This window comes from Adiantum capillus-veneris, chromosome 21, assembly GCF_014529385.1.
Source record: "Adiantum capillus-veneris isolate H3 chromosome 21, ASM1452938v2, whole genome shotgun sequence".
Lineage (NCBI taxonomy): Eukaryota > Viridiplantae > Streptophyta > Polypodiopsida > Polypodiales > Pteridaceae > Adiantum > Adiantum capillus-veneris.
This window is the reverse complement of record NC_140951.1, coordinates 64,309,644-64,331,550: the sequence shown is the minus strand read 5'-3', so window position 1 is coordinate 64,331,550 and position 21,907 is coordinate 64,309,644. Positions and strand designations below refer to the sequence as shown.

Genomic DNA, 21,907 nt, shown 5'->3' with positions numbered 1-21,907 from the left:
CCATGTGCAGAGATTTGTACAAAGAACCTACACAAATGGCTGATTAGAATAAGCGTTGCGAAAGTCATGATATGGAGCCTTTCTTACTCTCGTAACAGCCCTATTTACATGAAAAGATGGACCGTACAAACGCACCTTTGTAGCAATTAAGGTTGGTAGAGATTTTCTCACTTAGTGCATCTCAAGAAAAGCAGAAAATATCAGTGGGAGCCTCTCATATATGAACGCTCTACAATAAAACTAGAATGGCCAATCAATCAGAGCTATGCACTTGATTATTGATTCTGTGCTTTACAAGCTTACACCATTGCCCATGTATGCAACCAACCTTTTTAAGAACCACTGAGGCAAATGCATCCCAATCATGATTTTCAGGCATCCCCATAAGACCATGTCTAGACCTGGATTGAGAGGGATCCGCAGTCATGTTAAAATCTCCCATCAGCAAACCAGGTCTTCCGGTCTAAAACATGCATAATAGCATCTTCGTCATGTTTAGAGAGGATGAAGGGTCTGAACATGCATAACAGCATCCACATTATGTTCAATGTGGTGCTTCATTGCTGTGTCCCAAAGCATACACAATCTATTCCTATTGGTTGCAGTTGCACATGGAGGGACCAAAACCTTTCAGATCAGCATTGGCATCTCTCCAGCGTAGCCAATAGACAGTAGGGCAACCTTCAATCTCCTCCCAGATCGGTCATTCCCTAGATAGCTTTTCGAAGTCAGCCATTGGTCTCCAAGGTACAACTTGGACCAGCTGCCTACCAAAGAACAAAGTAGCTTGTTTAGGACTGATGAACGCTGAGAAACTGACTGTAGCATCAAGTTCATAAAAACCTCATGAACCTGCAGGCATTTCTTCCACTCATGTTGCATAACAGCACACAGCCACTGCCTAATCGAAGTTATCAAGGAGATAGGAAAAGTAAGGAACAAAATAAAACCTCTTCCATGAAAAGAGAAAAAGGACTGCAATGCCTTCATAGTTTCTTCATAGTTTCCACATGGGTAACAAGAAATTCCTCCTTGTCAATGTTCGATAAGTAAGTAAGATTGTGCTCCACATATTCACCACAATAAGTGTTAACCTCTAACAAATGTCCCCAGTCTACATCCTATGGTGCATCCGAGCGACTAGCAGCTTGAGAAAACGATAACATAGGAGCCATGTGTGATGATGGACGGTCTGAAATATGCATAGTATCACCCTCATCACGTTCAATGAGGATGAAGAGTTTGAATCATGCATAATAGCATCCTCATTATCTTCACTTCCCTTACCTACATTGTTCTATAGAATGAGTCGCTTCCTTGCTTTGTCCCAAAGCATCAATCTATTCATGCTGGTTGTCCAAAACTTTCCCAATCTCAACAATGGCATCTCTCAAGAATAGCCAGTAGGCATTAGCTTCAGTCTCCATCCAAATAGGGAATTCTTGCCTAAGTAGCCATTGGTCTCCAAGGTACAACATGGACCAGCTGCCTATAAAATGTCAGATGCAGAGATTAAGATAGAATCAAGCAATCACTCAATCACACTCCTTTGTTTTAAACTTGCACTACTGAATGAAATTTTCTGTTATTGATGGTTCCTGACTTAGAATGCAGCATTGGGTAGGTTGAAGATGTGTTCACAGATTCAGTTTCAGGAGCCTCGGACGAAGCTCTGGCTTTTTGACACTCTGGTGGTTTCTGCATTGCTCTATGGAGTTCAGATATTGGGGCCTTCTGTGGACCATCATGGGAGGAGGGGTCGCACTGATGGATGGGGAGGCATGGAGAAGCCTTTGGTCTCTATGATCACACAGGGCTTCAGTACCACATGACATTATTCGAGCAGAGCTAGCTGCTTCCCTACTAGTGATTGAGGCACTTACCAGATCAGTCTCCTTTATACACCGTCTGTGGGACCTCTCCAGAGATAGTAGATATGCCCGCTTAGCACTTGGGTCCTCTCGATAGTTAGCTATGCAGGGAGATACAACATGCTGGTATGGGGAGATGACATCATGGTTTGAGTTACATGGACTCAGCATGGACAGATTGCTCCCCTTCCAGTACTCACTGGATGCCCCCTCTTTGACTCTTACACACTCCGAGATCACCAGGCTCATCCGGCAGGACCTGATTCAGTTGGATACCAGGAGGACTTGGATACACCCGACACAGGAGTTGGGCACGACGATGGCTTTCTATAGAGAGCATCTTCTCCAACTCACTGAGGATGGTTTTGTGACGAGGCCCAAATACATGGACTCCCACTTATCTCATGGGATATGGTGTGCTATTGGCCAGATATGCACCAGCTTCGGGTCGAGACTGGCAGATACAGCACAGTATGAGCAGAGGCCAGGACATGTCCCCTATGTTACATGGAGTCTGAGACAGAGTTGCACTACATATGCCATTGCCCAGTTTACTATGAGATACGAGGCCGCTTCCATTGCCTGTTTAGAAAGGGCTTTGGACCGCTTTCTAGAGTCATGGGATATGAGGACCAGAGATGTCTGGGACAGTTCTTGCTCGAGCTACGTAGACACGGAGAGAGCTTGATGAGAGGAGAGGCTAGCCAGTCTTACAGATGGATCACAGACTTTTTTAGAAAGGACACTAGGCAGCCAGAGGAGCAGCCACCACAATAGAGCTCACATTCTCCTCACACCAGAGGCACATTGATAGATCGAGCGACCGAGCTAGGGAGATCTAGATGCCCACGGCTGAGGAGGACTACACAACATCGACAGAGGCTACATCAGAGGATTCGGGTCACCCTGGCCCGACGCCCGGTCAAACTACTAGAGAAGATTGATGAGATCCGCCAGCAACCGATGATGGACCTCATGTGATCCAGATGAGGATTGTATACCCTGCCCACTCTTGTATCAGCCCTTGTATCGCTCCTATATCAGTTTTGTATCAGCATCAACATCAGCCTTGTACCAGCTTTTGTATCGTCTATCATATGAGCCCTCACTCACCACATCCACCCCCCTACTCATAGCCCCCACTCATACCCCCTACATTCAGTAGTTAGGGTCTTTTAAAGTATCCTTTTTCATTAGCTTTTCTTATTTTTGGTACCTCATAGGTCATTTTGGCCTTTTGAAGACATAAATGTAGCATAGTATTTTCATTTTGTCATTTTGTTACTTTTGTTACTCTGACTCTGTATCAGATCCACCACATTGTAACTTTCTGGTCTCATAGGTCACTTTGGCCTTTTGAAGACGTTAATATAACATTTCATTTTCATCTCTCTCTCTCTCTCTCTCTCTCTCTCTCTCTCTCTCTCTCTCTCTCTCTCTCTCTCTCTCTCTCTCTCTCTCTCTCTCTCTTTTAGATTTACATGCTTTTTTGGACTCAAATTAGGCTGGTTGTTTTGACACGCGAGTGTCCACAAGTAGTTTTTGTTTCATGCTCAACAGTTCATGCATATCATGGTTGAGCAAGAAGCAACCTACTATGGCCACTTCCACTTGTGACGCTAAGTACAGGCAGTCTTCACAGCTGCGGTTGAGTGTGTATGGCTCAGACGCCTTATGGCTGATTTGGGTGTTGGACAACTGCCAACACTATCTACACTGACAATCAGAGAGCATTGGCAGTTGCGAGGAACCGAGTTTTTCATGCTCACAAAGCACATTGAGGTGCATTACCACTATGTCAAAAAGAGGCTCTCAGCAAAAGAGATCAGCTTGGCTTATGTGCCAACATAGGACAACCTTGCAGATCTTTTCACAAAGGCATTGTCTCGTGAGAAGTTCGAAGCTTTCCACAAAGCTTTGGGCTTACTCCCCTTTGTGGATTGATCATGTCCTCAGGACATGGCACTTCCCTATACTCTCTGTGTCAACTCTCGTTCACCGCACCACTCCCAGGGGGGATTTGTTACCATATACATGTGGTAGTGATGTGTGTGAGCACACTTAGGACCGCCAGGGCATTTTTTCCCTCACTAGGAGGTTTTTTCCCCCATGCATTGTATATATGCCTATCACTCTAGGGCTATCTTATCTTTCCATTGCACACTAAGTAATACACTCTCTGTTGTGTGCCTTGAGCTTCCTTAGTCTTCTCCAAGCTGTGTGTGTTTTCCTGCAACCCTAATTCCAACAACTTTTACTTCGGAGACTGATTCTGTCTACATAGACGATATCTACAGACGCTTCTGTGCAAAGGATCCGGGGAGACTTCTACGGGAGCTCACATATATTTTGGCAGAGACACTACAGGATGCAACAACAAGGGCATACCCACACACTGAGCTTGGGCAGCGGCGTGTTCTAGAAGCATACCCCAAAATAGCTGGTATGATGAGGAGTGTAGAAAGACCAAAGCCCGACTTCAGAGGGAGGTACTTCTAGGAGTCATTTACTCACAGGCAGTCACAGATTGCTTCTCGGCGTTTGGTACGACGGAAGAAGAGGGCGTTTCTAGCTCAACTAGAGCAAGATTTATATCATTCGTTTTTGAGCCTGGATTCAGGCGAGGCATGGCGACTCTTCCATGAACACTCTTCCCCACCAGTCATCATACCCCAAAATAGCTGGTATGATGAGGAGTGTAGAAATACCAAAGCCCGACTTCAGAGGGAGGTACTTCTACGAGTCATTACTCGCAGGCAGTCACGGATTGCTTCTCGGCGTTTGGTGCGACGGAAGAAGAGGGCGTTTCTAGCTCCACTAGAGCAAGATTTATATCATTTGTTTTTGAGCCAGGATTCAGGCGAGGCATGGCAACTCTTCCATGAACACTCTCCCCCACCAGTCATCACTTCTACGGAGGTATGGGGTCAATATGCATCATCCCTCTACACAGTCTTGGGACAGCCACCTCTTCCAGACCCACCAGAGCCATGCCCACACACGTGCTTTCTTTACCGTGGAGATGGTAAAGAAACCCATTCACAGAATGAAGACCATACGATCACGATGGCCTAGTAGCAGATCATTTTATACATGCCAGAGATCTCCTTGCAGAGCTTCTAGCAGTGATGTTTAACCGTGTCATGTGCGAGGGCCTACCTGATACTTGGAGTTTGTCTGCTATCGTACCTATCTTCAAGTCCGGGGATCGTGCTTTCTTTACCGTGGAGATGGTAAAGAAACCCATTGACAAGATGAAGACCATATGATCATGATGGCCTAGTAGCAGATGATTTTATACATGCCAGAGATCTCCTTGCAGAGCTTCTAGCAGTGATGTTCAACCGTGTCATGTGCGAGAGCCTACCTGATACTTGGAGTTTGTCTGCTATTGTACCTATCTTCAAGTCCAGGGATCCTATGGAGCCTGGAAACTACCGCACTATCATGATTGGACACACATTGGCACGATTGTACGCATCCATCCTTGAGCAAGAGTTAAGTAATTGGGCAGAGAAAGAGGGTGTACGGGCAACAGGACAGGCGGGTTTCAGGAGAGGTTTCTCTACTCTTGATCATATTCTGACACTTAGAACCGTTATTGAGGAGAAGAGATCACGTGGGAGACGGCTCTATTGTTGCTTTGTGGATTTCCACAAAGCTTTCGATACAGCTCTATACAAGTCAGTAGTGGGGCATGTACGCTAGATTGATGCGCAGACTGTAGGAGATGGGGGTACCCAAAGAGTTGATTTGGGGGATCATGGCTCTATACCAGTCAATAGTGGGGCATGTACGCACTCCAAAGGGGATTTTTTATTTGGGTCACTCCACTATTGGGGTGACACAAGGCTGTCTGCTATCTCCTACACTATTTGGCATGTATGTGGATGAGGTTGATGACTACATTGAGAGGGATGGTGATAGAGGAGCACAATTGGCAGGGACATGGATCCCAATATTGTTATATGATGATGATATTGTGTTGATCTCTGACTCCCCAGAGGGGATGCAACGTCATTTAGATGCTTTGCACACATTGGCCCACGATAGTGGACTATCTATTAACTTGGGGAAAACCAAGATTATGGTATTTAACACCACACCACAATAGGCCAGGAGGTCAGCACCCACTTTAACATATGGCTAGGAGACATATCTTGGGGTAGTCTTCAGTGGACCGGTGTTTTCATTGAGAAGAGCACCAGAAACTAGATTGACGAGAGCTTATGCAGCCTTGGGAGGATTGGAGAAGATGTGTTCGCAAGTTCAGTTTCAAGAACCTCGAACAAAACTGTGGCTTTTCGACACTCTAGTGGCTTCAGCTATGCTTTATGGGGTTCAGATTTGGGGACCCTCAGGGGACCACCTAGTAGATCTGGTAGCAATGATGGATGGAGATGTATGGAGAGGCCTCGAGTCTCTATGATCTCTCGGATGATTCAAGCTAAGCCCTCAGTGCAACAGGAGATTATTCGAGCCAAGCTAGCTGCCCCCCCTCTCGTGGTCGATGCGCTTACTACATCAGTATCCTTCATGCATAGTTTATGGGACCTTCCCAGAGATAGACATGCTCGGGTAGCCCTTGAGTCATCTCGACAGCTAGCACTACGGGGAGACACAACAGGTTGGTATGGGCAAATGACATCATGGTTTCTGTCACGTGCACATCTAACCCTATGTGCATGTGGACAAGCTACTTCAAGTCCAGGGTTCATGTAGTCTTAGGAAGTGTTCTGGCACCTTTGTGCGCATGTGCGCAAGCCGTGCATGTCCAGACACTTAAGAGTAGTTGCATTTCCTCTGGTTGCACACAGCATGATCATCAGTGTTACAGTCAGTAGCCATCACGAGCATTTTTCAATGCACAGAACCTATTTTCCCTATTTTAACCATTTTTCACTTATTATTAATAAGTGACTTTGTTGGGAAACTAGGTAGGGCAATTTTGCTAAGTTAATATTAAAGAAACCTGGCAATCACTCAATAGAGCAGAAGAAGCAAAGAGAGCGCAGGCAACCTCTTGCAGCAAGCCCTCTAGCACTTCTTCTCAAGCAAGAACCCTCTACAAGACTCCGCGTTTTTAGCAAGAACATCAACTTCGGCGCCAGCGTTTCTACAACAACAAACCTAGTGTTTTCCTGCCAATAACCTAGCGTTTTCAGCCCTGCTGTGTAGCGTTTTTCAGCCCTGCAGATCAACGTTTTTTACATCAGCAGATAAGTATTTTCTACATCAGCAAATCAGCCCTGCTGTCCAGCGGATAGAACCAGCGTTTTCAGCAGATAGACCAGCGTTTTTCAGCCACACAGACCAGTGTTTTCAGCCTCTGAATCCACCGTTTTCAGCCAGCCGTCGTCGTCGCCGCCCTCGTCGTCACCGTCGTCTCCGACCTAGATCCTCATTGCATCATTGCGTCAAGAACTTGCATCAACACCTTGTATCAGATTTGTGCAATCAATAGCATAGACTTCTCTCGCCATCGAGAGAAGGATGGCGAGAGAAGGGCCCTTGGAGGAGGGTTTGACAACTTTTTTGGTGTCGTATTCTTCTCTCTCTATCTCTCGGTCTCAGTACCTTCATTCACAATGTCGTCCACTTTGTTTGTGATCATTTGCACTCTATCACTAAGAAACGGAAGGCTCTCCCTTCCGTAAGTAAAAGGAACCCTTGAGCACATTTCGGAGCCCTCATCTTGAGCAAAGTTCAACATTCACTTCCGCTGCACCTTACATTGGTATCAGAGCTTTGGCAATGTTCTGTATCACTCAAGGAAAGAACCACAAGAATTTTTTTTGCTTGTTGCGGTTGCACGTAACCCAAGTCCACTTGGGCGTGTCGATTCCTAATCGTGTTTTTGAAGAGTGACAGGTAACCCAAGAAAGAAGGGCTTGTCCAGCCTCCCCTTGTTTCTCTTTTCACTCATTGAGAGCGGACCGTGCACTTAGCGGCCGGCCAATCGACGTGAGGTGGGAAAAAGCAACCTTGGTGTGAGCGCAAGGCCGCTAAGGGGTGCGGGGTGCACCCGCGAGAAAGAGAAGAGCTCGGGTAAGAGAAGATCCTTCTCTAACACAGATTGCAAGCTAAAGAAAGAACCTCAAGAACCCAAGAACCACAAGAATCTAAGTTCCTTGTGAACTTAAGAACCCAAGACTTCAGTGTATGGTCATCACCCGAAGCGGAATGGATACTTCGCATGGAGGTGATGAGCATGGAAGTGGCAAAGAAGAATTTTCCCCACCAGGAGGTTTTTCCGACCCTCCCCCCCTCCCCATCTACTCCAAGGATTGCACCAAATCCTATGGAGGCTTTGGTCAAGACTATGATGGACATGATGTTACAACAAGAAGCGCAACGCGCCGCCTTCTAGCACGAGCGCGAAGAAAGAAACTTGGATCGCGAGAGTGAGCAAGAGCGCTTGGCGACCGAGGAAAGAAAGGCATTCTTGGATCGCGAGAGTGAGCAAGAGCGCTTGGCGGCCGAGGAAAGAAAGGCAATCTTGGAGCGCGAGCGCGAAGAAAGAAAGCCAGAATTGGATCGCGAGCGCAAGGAAAGAAAGGCAGAATTGGATCGCGAGCGCAAAGAAAGACGGTTAGCCTTGGAGCGTGAGCGCGAGCAAGCGCGCTTGGCAGCCGAAGACAGAAGGGTAGCCTTGGAGCGTGAGCGTGAGCAAGCACGCTTGGCGGCCGAAGATAGACGAGCGGCCTTGGAGTTAGAGCGTGAGGCACAGAGAGACCAACGCATGCATGAGTGGGTCCTACAGGTACTTACCTCAAAGCCCGAGCCGGTCAAAGATGTTGGTGGTTCATCCAGCGGCACAAGCCGAGATTCGAACTCCAACAACCCCGTCACAGAGAAGTTGACATTCAGTAAGTATGACGGTAAGATGAATGCTAGTGTTATTCATTCTTGGTTGCATCAATTTAATGCTTATTTTGCGATAACTAAGAAGACAAGGAATAGCAAAGTTTTGACAGCAGCCATGTATCTTGTCGGTGATGCCATTAATTGGTATCAAGCGTGGCAAGAGGAGCAATTGGCCGCGCACCTAGAGGAAGCCGAGGTAGGCGTGCCCCTTTCTTTCAACAGGGCCGACTTCCAAGACAAGCTCAAGGCGCAATTCTTGCCACCTCAGTACCTAGCGTGGTTAAAAGAAGATTGGCGCAATCTTAAGCAAAATGGTAGCCCAATCATGTCTTTTTCTAACCGTGTTTTGCAGCTTGGCACCCAATTACGCAAATCGGATGCGAAGCGCAAAGAGGCTTTTATGTTCGGGTTGGACGACTATATCAGGTTTGATGTCAAAGTCCTCGACCCCGTAGATCTCAACAAGGTGGTAACGATTGCTCTCGCACAGGAGATCAAGCACAATAAGGGGAAGCCTAAGGAGAACAAGACTACTCAAAGTACCTCTCAGAATCCTCAGAACCCTCAGAATGGTAAGAATGGTAACTCTTCTAGCCAATCTTTCTCTAATCCTTCGGAAAAGAACTCACAAAATGAATCTAAGGGCAAAGCTAAAACACTTGCTAAACCTAAGCTAACCCCAGATGAAAAAGCCGCAAAAGGAATTATAGGAGGATACATAACAACAGAAGAACAAGTCATTTATGCTAAGGAAGGTCGTAGTTATCAATGTCACGTCAAGGGTCACATTAAAGCGACTCCTCAAGTGTTATGGTCATGTGAAGGGTCAGCGTTTTGTCATATTGTTTGATTCAGGCAGTATGCATGATGTGATTAGTGTCTCTCTTGTAGAGAGAGCCCGCCTAGAGGTTAGTCAGGTATCTCCTCTCAAGGTGTCGGGCTTCGCTCCCGGTATGGACTCTCTCATCACGCAAGAGTGCGTTGATATGTTGTTTACAGTTCAACAAGCTGCCTTCCATAGAAAATTTGTCGTGTCTCCTCTCTCAGGATGTGATATGCTTTTGGGCATTAGATAGTTTCGTGAGCATAACCCTCTCATTGATTGGGAGGAGAATATTCTCACTTTAAATGCCAAAAGTGACTCTCCCATGATCATTCGTGGTGAGGAGGGTCTGCATTCTTTGCCTATCATTTCTCATGTGCAGGCAAAGCTGAATTACGACGAGGAGCACAAGCGGCATTCATCTATGCCTCTCCAGTTACCCAGAGCATTCAAACTCCAGACAGGTATTCAGCTTTGTTTACCAAGTTTAAGCATCTCTTTTTGCAGGATGATCTTCCACCCCGTCTCCCACCTGAGCGGTCGGATGACCATCGCATTGAGCTTACGGAGGGAGCACAGCCTGTTAGTAAGGCTCCTTACCGTTTGAACAAGACAAAGGAAGAAGAGTTAGAGCGGCAACTCACGGAGTTGGGTGGCTAGAGGATTTATACGTCCTAGTGTAAATCCTCATTGTCCGCAAGAAAGATGGTTCGTCTCGTTTGTGTGTTGATTACAAGGCATTGAACAAGATGACCGTCAAGAACAAGTTTCCGATGCCTCGCATTGAGTATATCCTTGATAGGCTCAATGGGGCAAAGGTTTTTAGTAAGGTCGATCTCAAAAGTAGATACCATCAAGTAAGGGTATTCAAAGGCAGCATCTACAAGACCGCCTTTCGCACAGAGCGAGGGCAATGGGAGTATGTAGTCATGTCTTTTGGATTGACAGGTGCCGTGGGTACATTTAATCGTCTCATGGTAGGCTGTTTTCGCGACATGGTTGGTGTATGTGTGTTCATCTTTCTCGATGATATTCTCATTTTTCTGCATCGTGGGAGCAACATGAAAAGGATGTAGAAAGGGTATTGACCCGTTTAGATGAGTGTCAGTTGTACATTGCAACTAAGAAATCTGAGTTTTTTCTCACTGAAGTTACTTATCTGGGTTATATCATTTCTACAGAAGGCATCAAGCTAGACCCCGCGAAGGTGGAACACGTATGTAATTGGGATTTGCCCAAAACTGCATATGACGTGCGTTCTTTTCTTGGTTTATGTCAAGCATATAGTTCGCACATAGAGAATTTTTCACACATTGCCGCACCCATGACTGATGTTTTGAAAGGGGTAAAGACTCGTCGACAGCACGTGGATTTATCCGAGGCAGCCATTGAGGCTTTCGCAGCTCTCAAGGTTGCGGTGACAGAAGGGCCGTGTCTTATCCTTGCCTCTTGGGATGACCCCTTTGAGGTATGGACAGATGCGAGCAATGTCGCCATAGGCGTTGTGCTTCAGCAGCATGGTCGTCCAGTTGCTTTCCTTAGTCAAAAGTTCAATAGTGCAGAAAAGAACTATTCAGTTTATGATAAAGAACTTTTGTCGGTCATTCACTCTCTTAAGCATTGGAAGCATTTTCTGTATGGTAGAGAGTTTACAGTTCGCACCGATCACCAAGCCCTCAAATGGCTCCAATCTATACCTAGTGCACATTGGAGTGATCGCAAAGCACGGTGGTCACAATTTTTTGAGCAATTTAGAGGTTTGATTGAGTATGTGCCTGGAAAAGCTAACCCTGTTGCAGATGCGTTAAGTCCCAAAGGACAGATCCTGGCTCTTGAGTCAAGATCCACAGTTTCTCTTTAGGGTGTCTCTTTCGACAGCATGAAGAACCAGTACGCAGATTCCGAGTTTGGTAAGCAATGGTTGCAGGCTCTTGCTTCCCAAGAGCCTAGCAACTATCTCATTCGTGATGGTTTGTTGTATTTTCGTCACTGTCTATGTGTGTTGCCCTCTCTCAAGACAACCATATTGTAGGATGCACATGACTCTCTCACGGGTGGACACAAGGGAATGAACACCACTCTGGAAAAAATAGAACGATTCTTTTATTGGCCTCAAATGCGAAAAGATGTGTTCCATTATGTCACACAGTGCACTATTTGTCAAAAGGTAAAAGCTCATCGGGGTAAGAAGCAAGGCCTTTTGCGTCCGCTGCCTATTCCCGATGGACCTTTTCAAGATATTTCCATGGATTTTATGACTAACCTTCCACCTAGTTTGCATTCAAGGAACACTCAATGTTTGACAATTGTTGATCGTTTCAGCAAGTTTTGCATGTTGATTCCTTGTAAGGCCACAGTCACCGCACAAGATGTAGCACGGTTGTTCATAAAGCATTGGTACCCCCTCTGTGCTTTGCCAAAATCGATTGTTTTAGATAGGGATGTTAAGTTCACGTCAAATTTTTGGCATACTCTTTGAAAATTTTGGCACTAAGTTGAATTTTTCATCCGCTTTTCATCCACAGTCAGATAGTCAAATAGAGATTTACAATCAGTTGGCTTTTGATGTTTTAAAGTCATATATGCATGATCAATAGTCTCATTGGGAGCTCTATCTCTCATTAATTCAAGCTATTTTGAATGACTCTTTTTCCTCTACCATTGATCGAACTCCGTATGAGGCAGCTTTTGGCCGTCTGTTCCAGTCACTTTTGACTCGCTCGGTCAGTCAAATGCCTACTGCCAATGCTGAAAGTTAGTCGTTGGATGAGATTTCTGAGAGTTTGAAGCTTCAGCTAAGCAAGGCTCAGGAGTCTTACTCACGCCTGCTAACAAGCATCGTCAAGATGTTTCGATCAAGGAAGGGGATTGGGTGTATTTAAGAATCATGAAGCAATGTCTTAAGCAAGTTGGAAAGAAGTGTCCAAAGTTGTCTTTCAGAATGTATGGTCCATTTCCTGTCATTAAAAAGATAAATGAGGTTTCGATGAAATTGCAATTGCCTAACTCATGATCAATGCACAACGTTTTCCATGTTCCTTGGTTGAAAGTGTTTCAAGGAACACCTCCAAAGGACATTTCCGAAGAAGAAGAGCCGGAGATCATCGATGAGGCAGAAGTCATGGAGCCAGAGCAAGTGTTGTTGCATCGGTTCCGCCATGGTTCAAAGAAGCAAGTGAGATAGTACTTTTTGAAGTTCAAGGATCAAGGAACCCACGAGACAGTGTGGGTCGATGAAGAGTTTTTCAAAGATTATCCCGAATTGTTGGCAGTCTACAAGGAAGCCATGCACATCGGTACGAGTATCTCACTTTAAAAAGGAGGGGATGTCACGTGCACATCTGACCCTATGTGCATGTGGATAAGCTACTTCAAGTCCAGGGTTCATGTCGTCTTAGAAAGTGTTCTGGCACCTTTGTGAGCCTGTGCGCAGACCGTGCATGTCCAGACACTTAGAGTAGTTGCATTTCCTCTGGTTGCACACAGCATGATCATCAGTGTTACAGTCAGTAGCTATCATGAGCATTTTTCAGTGCACAGAACCTATTTTCCCTATTTTAGCCATTTTTCACTTATTATTAATAAGTGACTTTGTTGGGAAACTGGGTAGGGCAATTTTATTAAGTTAATATAAAAGAAACCTCGCAGTCACTCAATAGAGCAGAAGAAGCAAAGAGAGCACACGCAACCTCTTGCAGCAGCCCTCTAGCACTTCTTCTCAAGCAAGAACCCTCAACAAGACTTGGCGTTTTTCAGCAAGAACATCAACTTCAGCGCCAGCGTTTCTACAGCAGCAAACCTAGCGTTTTCCTGGCAGTAAACCTAGCGTTTTCAGCCCTGCTGTGTAGCATTTTTCAGCCCTGCAGATCAACGTATTTTACATCAGCAGATCAGCGTTTTCTACATCAGCAGATCAGCCCTGCTGTCCAGCTGATAGAACCAGCGTTTTCAGCAGATAGACTAGTGTTTTTTAGCCACACAGACCAACGTTTTCAGCCCCTGAATCCACCGTTTTCAGCCAGCCGTCGTCGTCGCGTCGTCTCCGACCTAGATCCTCATTGCATCATTGCATCAAGAACTTGCATCAGCACCTTGTATCAGATTTGTGCAATCAATAGCATAGACTTCTCTCGCCATCGAGAGAAGGGCCCTTGGAGGAGGGTTTGACAACTTTTCTGGTGTCGTATTCTTCTCTCTCTATCTCTCAGTCTCAGTACCTTCATTCACAATGTCGTCCACTTTGTTTGTGATCATTTGCACTCTCTCACTAAGAAACGGAAGGCTCTCCCTCCGTAAGTAAAAGGAACCCTTGAGCACAGTTCGGAGCACTCATCTTGAGCAAAGTTCAACATTCACTTCCGCTGCACCTTACAGTTTCAGTCACATGGCTTCAGCACGGATAGACTGCCTATGTTCCAGTACTCCTTGGATGCTCCCTCCCTATCTCTCACATGGACAGAGATCACTAGACTCATACGTCAGGATTTGATTCAGCTAGATACCAAAAGCACATGGATACAACCAACACAGCAGTTGGGCACAAAGATCGCTTTCTATAGAGAGCATCTTCTCCAACTAACAGAAGATGGATATGTGATCAAAACCGGCCTATATGGACACTCATTTATCCTATGGGATACAATGTGCTATTGGTCAGATACGCACATCATTGCATCAGCTAGAGATTGAGACTAGCAGATTTAGGAGAGCACCAGCAGAGGCCAGGATATTCCATTTGTGTCATATAGAGCCAGAGACAGAGTTACATCACATTTTCATTGTCCGGTATACTATGAGATACGAGGCCGCTTTCATTGTCTATTCAGAGAGGGCTTTGGACCATTGGCTAGAGTCATGAGATATCAGGATCAAAGATGCCTCGGGTCGTTTTCGCTAGAGCTGCGCAGACACAGGGAGAGTCTCTTGAGGAGATCAAGCAATGGGAGACATTCACAGAGGGCGATTACTGACTTCTTTAGAGCAAGGACTCAGCAGCCAGATCAACATGCTCCACAACAGACTTCAGAGCCCACTTATACCAGAGGTATATTAAATGACAGAACCATTGAGCTTGAGAGAGCTAGACGCCGACGACCACGACATCAATAGAGGCCCTATCTGAGGATCAGGACAATTCTAGCACGACATGGGAGACGCCCAGTACAACTATTTACAGAGGCGGACATTGACGAAGCTCTTCAGCGATTGATGCAGTACTTTCTTGGACAACGTCCGTGCCGGGCATCCTCGGGCACTGATGATGATGATGATGATTTTAGTCTTTCACTTTATTTTTATTTTTATTTTTGTACCCAGACATTGGATTAGATCCACCAAGATTGTATCAATTTGGTCTCATAGATCATTTTGGCCTTTTGAAGATGTTAAATATAACATTTCATTTCATTCTCTCTCTCTCTCTCTCTCTCTCTCTCTCTCTCTCTCTCTCTCTCTCTCTCTCTCTCTCTCTCTCTCTCTCTCTCTCTCACCTGAGCACTGCTTGCACGTTGCCTCACCCGAGCCACCTGCGCGCTGTCCCTGCTCACGCCTGCCTGCGCGCTGCCTCACGTGAGTCACCCGCGCGTTGCCCCTGCTCACGCCGCCCCTGCTCACCCCATCGCATGCAGTTTTTTGTGCGCTGCCTCACCTGAGTCACCTGCGTGCTGTCCCTGCTCACGCCGCCCCTGCTCACCCCATCGCAGGCAGTTTTTCATGCGCAACCCACAGCCCCCACCCCCCCCCCCCCCCCCCCCCCCCCCCCCCCCCACAAGTGCTCTACATGACGGTGCGAGACCTATGGGACCACTCTCAGGATGGCGGTTTGGAACTGTAATGGTTCATATAGACTTAATGTGGGGGCCTTTGAGGACAGCTTCAGAGACAGAGACATTGTTTTCTACTCAGACTCATCAGGCTCCACGACAGTTGATGCCGCATATATCAGGATACAAATGGGAGACAGCTTGCTGGACATGCACCAGATCTGCGCATGGGACTAGAGGATCAGGAGGTGTTGCAGTTCTTTTCAGAGAGGAGCTCCAACCACTACTGCACATAGTTCGGAGAGATGATCGGGCCAGATACTTGTGGGTGAGGTTGAAGGCAGAGACTGGACGTTTCTTGTACATCGCCATATGCTATTTTCCTCCCAACACTTCAGTATATGCTTCACCAAGAGGACAGTCTCCTTACTCTATACTTGATGATGATATCTGGGAGTTCTCCACGGATGGAGACATCATACCTTTGGGGGATTTCAATGCCCGTACAGGCAGCTCACAGACGGTCTACTATGACACCTCAGAGGAGATGCTCAGAGAGCTAGAGCCAGAGGAGATGGGGCTTGAGAGATGCTCACACAACAGAGAGCATACAAAGTATGGGAGATGCCTGAGGGAGATGACGACTACTCACAGTTTAGCCATACTGAATGGCTTACCGACTTTCCCATCGTCTACAGGTTTTACTTGTTTTCCACACAGACATGGGTCCAGTACTATAGACTATGCTCTGACACATTCAAGCTTTATCTCACATTCAGGATTTCACAGTGGGGCCCAGGCCTGTTGGGATAGCAGTAGATCATGCACTTTTGACATTATCAGTTTCCTTTGAGTACAATACATCTCAGGCCTCACGGGGTGGTAGACATCCACGCTATACTTTTACACCAGAGACTGACTCAGTCTATGCAGAGGAGATACGTAGACTTTTATGCACATCAGAGCCAGTATACACAGTGGAGGAGATCACATCTATGCTGACAGTGACATTACATGGGGCAGCGACCGACAAAGGCATACCCACACACTCGGCCTGGTCAGAGACGTCGTTCATGGCACATGCCTCAGAACAGCTGGTATGATGAGGACTGTCGACAGAGAAGAGCTCAGATACAGCAGGAGCTTGCATTGGGAGTGATCACCTATAGACAGTCTCGTATTGCTACACGATGACTAGTGAGACGGAAGAAGCGAGCTTTCTTGGTCCAAATGGAGCAAGATTTATATCAACTTTTCCTTAGTAGAGATTCAGGAGAGGCTTGGCGTCTATTCCATGAACAGTCTCCCCCACCAGTGATTACTTCTACACAGATATGGGGGAAGTATGCACCAGATCCACCACAGCCATGTCCGGCTACAAGCACCTTCTTTACCACTGAGATGGTAAAGGATATACCTAGATAAGCCTAGATTCACCCTTGAAGGAAAGTGCAAAGTATAGACCCATGGTAGTCACCCACAAGACAATATAACCATCAGCTCCATCATGCATAGTATTGACTAAATACCACGACATCCCCACTAACGTCGTCAGTGCCCAATAGTGGGTGTAGAACTAGGTACTAACATATGCTCCCCAACACAACACACACCACACGCACACACACACATGAGCATACATCAACACAGTTCAGCGTGCTGAGTTTCTATCATGACTCCGGAGATCAAGGGTAGGCTCAGCCATAATGAAGCCTAGCACTAAAAGAAGCATTAAATCGGAAAAATTAGCACAAAAATAAAGACCAGACGGGCACAGGATCATGAGGGTTTAGTAGCAGAGTACATTATACATGCTGGGGATTTGTTGGCAGAGATGCTTGCACGGTTATTCAACCGTGTCATGTGTGACGGCTTTTCTGAGTCTTGGAGATTATCTACTATTGTACCTATCTTCAAGACAGGAGACCGCACAGTGCCAGGGAATTACCGTACTATCATGGCAGGACACACATTGGCACGCACATTGGCACGGTTGTATGCATCCATCCTTGAGCATAGGCTGAGCAGTTGGGCAGAGATTATGGGCATACGGGCACCTGGGCAGGCTGGTTTCAGGAGGGGTTTCTCCACACTAGATCATGTCTTTACACTTAGAGCTGTCATTGAGGAGGGTAGAGCACATGGTAGACGGATATATTGCAGCTTTGTGGACTTCCGCAAAGCTTTTGAAACAGTACCGAGGGCCAGATTGATGCGCCGACTTATGGAGTTGGGGGTACCCACAGAGCTGATATGGGGGATTATGGCATTGTACAGTTCAGTGATGGGTCATGTATGCACATCAGAGGGGATATCTGACATAGTTCACTCCACTATCGGAGTGAAACAAGAATGCCCATTGTCCTCTACTTTATTTGTATGTATGTTGATGAGGTCTCTGATTATATTGAAAGAGGAGGAGATAGAGGTGCTCAGCTTGCGGGGACATGGATACCTCTTTTATTGTATGCTGACGATATCGTGTTGATATCAGACTCACCAGAGGGTATGCAGAGACATTTGGACGCATTGCATAGTTTTGCAGGCGATAGTGGATTGTCTGTCAACCTTGGTAAAACCAAGGTCATGGTATTTAATACCACGCCACAGTGGGTTAGGAGATCAGCACCTACATTCACATATGGGCAAGACAGTATGGAGTACACTGATGCATACACATATCTTGGGGTGGTCTTTAGTGGACCGAGGTTCACACTGAAAGTGGCAGAAGACACTAGATTGACTCGTGCCTATGCAGCCCTAGGCGGTTTAGAAAGGATTTGTTCGCAGGTTCAGTTCCAGGAACCTCGAACAAAGCTCTGGCTTTTCGACACTTTGGTCGCTTCAGTTATGCACTACAGGGTTCAGGTTTGGGGACCGTCTGTTGACAGTGCTGGATGGAGTAATATGGAGAGACCCTTGATATCTATGATTTCTAGGCTGATTAGCGCCAAGGCCTCAGTTCCACATGACATCATATGAGCGGAGCTGGCTGCCCCACCTATGGAGGTTGAGGCACTCACCAGATCAGTATCATTTGTACACAGCTTATGGGAATCCACCAGGGATAGGTATGCTAGGCTTGCTCTTGTGTCATCCAGACAACTGGCATTACAGGGAGATGCATCATGTTGGTATGCACAGATGAGCTCATGGTTTCAGAGGCATGGTTTCAACATGAACAGGCTCCCCCCTTTCTAGTATTCTCTTGATGCACCATCTTTGGCTCTTACACGGATGGAGACTACTAGGCTCATTCGGCAGGATCTTATCCAGCTTGATAGCAAGAGGACATGGATAGAGCCATCACGGGAGTTGGGTACGAAGAGGGCTTTCTATAGAGAGCATCTTCTCCAACTCACGACAGTCGGATTTGTCACACGGCCCAGCTACATGGACACACATTTATCTCATGGGTTACGATGTGCCATAGGCCAGATTCGCACATCTTCACACCAGCTTGGGATTGAGACAGGTAGATTCAGAGGCATACCAGCAGACAGTAGGATATGTCAGTTATGCCATGCAGAGCCAGAGACAGAGTTTCACTACATATGTCACTGCACAGTCTACTATGAGATACGGGGACGCTTTCATTGTCTATTCAGAGATGGTTTTGACTCGCCAGATAGAGTCATGAGATATCAGGATCAAAGATGTCTCGGATTATTTCTACTTGAGATACAGAGACATAGAGACGCTCTATTGAGAGGGCAAAGACAGAGATAGCCCCAGAGACACATCTCAGATTTCTTCAGTCTCAGTACCACAGAGGCACAGGGGACACCACCATCACACAGCTCGATTCCCACCCATACACACACCAGCAGTACTCTCATTGACCGAGCTATAGAGTTGGGGAGATCGAGACGACCGCGACTGAGGAGGGGAGCCACGCAGCACCGGTGGAGATTGCGGCAGAGGATCCACAAGATTCTAGCACGACACCCAAAGTGTTGATCAGGATAGGCTTCATGCTACTGCTATATTATATCATGGTGACACTTATCCCCACTTTGTACCTTTGTGGCATGATACCATTGCTCAGCCTACCAGCCACCCATAGGAGTCGATAGCACTCCTATCTCAGTTCTTTGTTTGCAGTTTTCTTTGTTTGTACCCAGACTTGGTACTAGACTCATCATTGTAATCAATTGGTCTCATAGGTCATTTTGGCCTTTTGTAGACGTTAATATATCATTTCATTTCTCTCTCTCTCTCTCTCTCTCTCTCTCTCTCTCTCTCTCTCTCTCTCTCTCTCTCTCTCTCTCTCTCTCTCTCTCTCTCTCTCTCTCTCTCTCGTGTGTGTGTGGGTGCTAATAAGAAGAGGAAAATGGTATAACCTTTCTATCACCCAAGTGTGGTAAATTGGTTATACCATTTCCCTCTTGAATATCAAGTCTGAGTTCAACTCTCCTCATCGGATAGATCTTTAAGGTCTCTTGGGATAGTTTCCTACGACGTTAAAATTCTCTTCTTCTTCTTCTTCTTCTTCTTCTCCTCTCTCTCTCTCTCTCTCTCTCTCTCTCTCTCTCTCTCTCTCTCTCTCTCTCTCTCTCTCTCTCTCTCTCTCTGTCTGTGTGTGTGTGTGTGTGTGTGTGTGTGTGTGTGTGTGTCACGTGACACATCCCAACCCTATGTGTCCGTGGACAAGCTACACCATAGCAGGGTTCGGTCAGTTCAGTCAAGTCTAGATTAGCAATGATTTGGCACTTTTGTGAGTCTATTCGTAGACCGTGCATGCCAAGTCACTTAGCATAGATGCATATCCTCCGGTTGCACACAGCATGATCATCGGAATTCCCATCAGAATCCATTAGCATCAGTTAGGGGAATTTTCCAGTTTAGCCTATTTTCCTATTTATTGTGATTTTCACTTATTATTTTTAAGTGACTTTCCAACAAAAGTCCCGACAGATAAAGGGAAAGGGAAGCAATCTACGACTATCGCCACTATATCAAAAGAGAAAGATAAAGGGAAAGCTATCAATACTAATGCATGGATGGTCCCTAAGAAACCTGTCAAACTTCGAACTCCGGCTTCTTCACGTAATTATGTACCGCAGCCAAAGATTGTGGGTCAACGCAAACTTCCTTGTAATCACAATAAATCTTTGGCAGCCGCATGGGATAAAGTAGTTCGCTCCTATAAAGATGTGGTTACAGGTGAAGCTTCTGGCTCGGATCCGCATCGGGGGCCAAGTCAGCCTTTAACTTCCCCTTTGCACAGAATGGATGAAGACGTGTCTATGGGTATGTCGACCTAGCTGCTTCTTTCTTCGCCCTTTGTACATATGTGGTGTGATGAATAGCAGTATAGTATGCATCTCATATAATGTGCAAGGCTTATGCAACCCCGACAAGTGGAGGCTAACCTGGCACTTTATACATACATGTAAGGCAGATGTTGTGGTTTTACAGGAACATAATCAACATGATTTTGCCGGACAATGCTCTTATTTTGCGGGTTATTGGATAGCTTATGCTGGCTTGGCTAGCTTTTCGGGTGTTCTGATGCTAGCTCGTCATGAACTACAGCCGGTTCTTGCTTACAATGATCCGGGTGGTCCATGGATGGTGATACAATGTATGTTGCACGATCAAGTGTATGAGGTGGGTGGCGTTTATGCGCATACAGCATCTGGGCATAGGGCTGTCTTGTGGCAAGATATTAGCTCTTACTCATGGACTTCGAATGCATTACTTTGTGGGGATTTCAATAATGCACGAATATCTCTGACAATACTACTGGTCATTCTCATATGCTACGAGCTGAGAGGCAAGCTTGGGATAACCTTAGTGCTTATATGTACATGCAAGATATGTGGGCGTGTTTACATCCTGATCTTTCGGGCTTCACTTTTCAGCATAATGCGCGCTCTTCTTACCGTGCACGATTGGACCGCTTGTATTTAATGAATGCACAACAGTATGATGACTTTGTCTGTGAGATGAGAATTGATCACACAAAGATGTTATCTGATCATGCTCCAATTATTTTGACCTTGCAATTCGGCCCGCCAGCGAGTGATCAACATCTTCCTCGGAAGCGTCTTCTGCAGATGAATAATGCTTACCTTTCTCATGACTACTTTCGGGATATGGTTAAGGAGGTCATTTCTCCACTCTGTGATCAGATGCATTATGGCCCGGATACTGCATGGTGTCGTTTTGTCATGCGTCTCCAAGGTGTTATCCGGGATTATGGTAAGCAGTACATGCGCCAGCTGTGCGGGGATGTTCATGAGGCAAAGTTGGTTTGTCAAAGTCTTCAAGAGTTGGCTGATTCAAGACCCTTATAGCTTCACAAGAGGCCGCTCTTTGTCAAGCTCATCTATGCCTACGTCAAAATGATCAGCGTAAAATTGATAAATGGCAAACTCGCACTCGCAGACGGGCTCTTATGGATAAAGGGTGTGCCTCTAAGCAATTCTTCAAACACCTGCATCATACTAGACAAACCCAAAGTATTAAGCGGGTCCCTCAAGCTCTTGGACTTCTACCAAACAGGAGCTTGCTGATGCTATGGTTTCTCACTACAGTTCTGTGTTTGCTGCTCCTCCCTCTGCCTCTGGAGAGGCTCA

The 21,907-nt window shown here is 46.2% G+C and overlaps 1 protein-coding gene across 7 annotated transcripts in view; it reads right to left on the bottom strand.

The window, feature by feature from the left end:
• Nucleotides 1–21,907, bottom strand: part of LOC147431066 (uncharacterized) — a 100,001-nt gene that overhangs the window by 67,827 nt on the left and 10,267 nt on the right. The window lies entirely within an intron of this gene.